This window comes from Anoplophora glabripennis, unplaced genomic scaffold, assembly GCF_000390285.2.
Source record: "Anoplophora glabripennis isolate ALB-LARVAE unplaced genomic scaffold, Agla_2.0 scaffold354, whole genome shotgun sequence".
NCBI lineage: Eukaryota > Metazoa > Arthropoda > Insecta > Coleoptera > Cerambycidae > Anoplophora > Anoplophora glabripennis.
In genome coordinates, this window is record NW_019416649.1 from 477,690 (window position 1) to 480,737 (window position 3,048).

Consider the following 3,048-nt stretch of genomic DNA (forward strand, 5'->3'; position numbering starts at 1 on the left):
AATTTTCGACCATTTTTGAGCTCTTGTGCATAAACAAATTATCGGAATTTAATCGGACTTTTTTCATTTTATAGGCTTATTTAATACCTACCTTTTTTGTATAAACTTTTTTTCGCTATGAATAATAGCTTTTTTACGTGAGTCAAAAAAACACTTTTCCATAACTTTGACCACTGTTAAAACAAAGTTTCCCAACTAGCCTCGAGTTGATTTTTTGATATTTTATTTATAACAGGTTTCCGAACAATATTCCGCAGAGAAACTTCTAATAGTATTTTTTTCCCGAAACAGGCTCTTTCATGTCTATAATGACTGGGCTAATATTTTCGGTAAATTAGCAAGTCATGAAGCACTTAGGAATATTCTCAGTGTAATAAAGACTAATTAATTTTGCACATGTGAAAAGTGCAATTCTTGTTGAATAGAACAGTCAAACATTTTTTTAAATTGTCATCGTTATTAACTTATGTGTTTTTTCCTCATAGGTAGATACTATTATCAGGAAATATACAGCTTCATTTGATGAGCATTTAGGAAAAATTTTAGATTCGACTTATGTTAGTTTGTAACATTTAGGACGTAAAGATAAAGAAACATTTATCTTGTTATTTTTCTTTTCGTCAAAAGTAAATATGAGCAACATAATTTGTAATACTTCAGGCGTATCAAAAGGGCTGATTATACGAACAGAATATAAAAATTGTCATTTTCTAGCTCTAGGATATACAGAGATAGAGGAAATAACCGTCCGGATACAACTGCTCAAGACAACTAGGTGTTTTGGAACAATATTGCAAAGGTCGCATAGACTTAGGTCAAGATTTGGACTTTCTTCTTTGAACAAGTCTAGCTTGAATCATCGAAATTTCCAACGTTATGAAGAAATGGAAGCAATAGAAGCGAATAACAATTCGAATGATCCCTCAACTTCTCACATTGAATTAAATTCCTCAAGAAATGCGGGAGGAGGAGACTGGGAAATGCCTTGTGAAATTTACGACAAGAAACCAGTTCATCCTCTTAAAGCTGTAGAAGAACAGAAGAAAGTAATTCACTATATAAGAGAAGATAAATTCAGAATAGTCTCAAAAGATGAAGAATATAAGTATCGAATGATGTTAAAGATGATTACATTAGCTACAACGGAACATCCAGTCTCTGACGCATTATTTGGAGCAACCCCGCATATTGTAGTTGTGTATATGACCCAAGATGCTCCATATAGCTGCGCTTGCTCAGGACGTAGATCTGCAGAAGCAGTAGCATCGCGATCTATACCTCCAAGAAGGGTCTCACCAAGGCCGCAAACTTCCGCAAGTTTGCAAAGAGGAGAAAGTCAGTCAAGTGGTTTGGAATCTGCACAATTCTGGTCCGTTCAACCGTACGCCGCAAGACCCAATCGCGCGATACCTTGCAACCCTTGTCCTGGTGGAAGAACTCCTTCGCCTCCACCACCAAGGGCCCCTTCAGAACGAAGCACATCGAAGAAGGTTTTCGTTGCATGTGGTCCACGTCCTAGAGGATCCGTTTCACCAGGCGACGACCGCGCAGTACCCTGCATCGCATGTCCCGGAGGTCAACGAGGTGGATCATCAATTCCACAGGGAAGTCCCCCAAGGGTGGACCAAAACCGCACGGAACCTAGCACATCAAAGAAGGTTTTCGTTGCATGTGGTCCACACCCTAGAGGATCCGTTTCACCAGGCGACGACCGCGCAGTACCCTGCAATCCTTGTCCAGGAGGAAGAGCGCAATCACGTGGATCACCAAACAGTTTTGATGCTGACCAATCGAAATCTTTCTGTAAATGTATCTCTGGAGCGCAAGACGTACTTCTTGAAGCGGCGCCCGATCCACGAAGGAGTCCTCCAAGGGTGGAGCAAAACCGCGCAGTACCTTGCAGTCCTTGTCCTGGAGGAAGAACTAGACCATCAATTCCGCCTGAAAATGCAGACAGAACAAGATCTTTCGGAGGAGTCGTTCAATGTAGCTCATATGCCGAATTAGGATCCGCGGGGCCTCCAGTACTACAATCACCATATTCGCAGGGTTACACATCGGCTTCTGGCCCTTCCAGAAATATAGTCTCACTTACTTACTCCCAAGGAAGCGTGTCAACAAGGTCGAGATCTGGGCCAAGATGTGGATGTTTTCCAAATGCATCTGTATGTGCTTGTAATACAAATAGCTCAAGAAGAATGGTGGGTGAGACTCAAGCTTCAAGTTCCTTGGAAAACTGGGAGGTTGGCCGATGTCCAGATACATCAGAAGAGATGGATCCTTCGTTCTTGAATATAGCGAAGTTCTGGGGAGTTCAGGAATATCATTCGACGAACCGTAGAAGATACAACCCAACATCAGTATGTTCAACAAAATGTCCTCCAAGGTTTAAAATCTAAAAACTGTATTGATTTATCCAATTTTAGTTTTAAATCTGTCGTAACTTATTTCGCGACAGATATAAAAACAGTAATTACAGAAATGTATACGAAACATAAAATATAAATTGGTTATAAAATTTGTCTGTTACTTATTCAACCTGTACAGTAAGTATGCTACATAGTTTGGACATAATATAATACGAATCGGTAAAGATATAACTTTTTTTGTAAATAGGTTTTAAGTGCAGAAATAATTGTTACATTGAGCATTTTAACCTTCTTCCTATTCTGTTGGTCTATAATTATCCTAACCCGTCTAAGAACCCACTCCCAAGAACTGCAAGTCATTCCAGACGAGCAGTTCGCCTTCCGACCCAATCACTCCACTGAACTCCAAATCCTTCGCCTTACCGAGCACATCACGGCGGCCTTCAACAGGGGACAGTACACTGGTGCTGTCTTCCTGGACGTCGCAAAGGCCTTCGATACGGTTTGGCATGAAGGCCTACTGATGAAAATGCTCACCAACCAATATCCCATATCCTTTACCAAACTCATAAAATCCTACCTACACCACCGAAAATTCCGCATCCAAATCCAAGATTCCCTTTCCACCACCCGTCCCATGGAGGCCGGTGTCCCCCAGGGCACCGTCCTGTCCCCACAC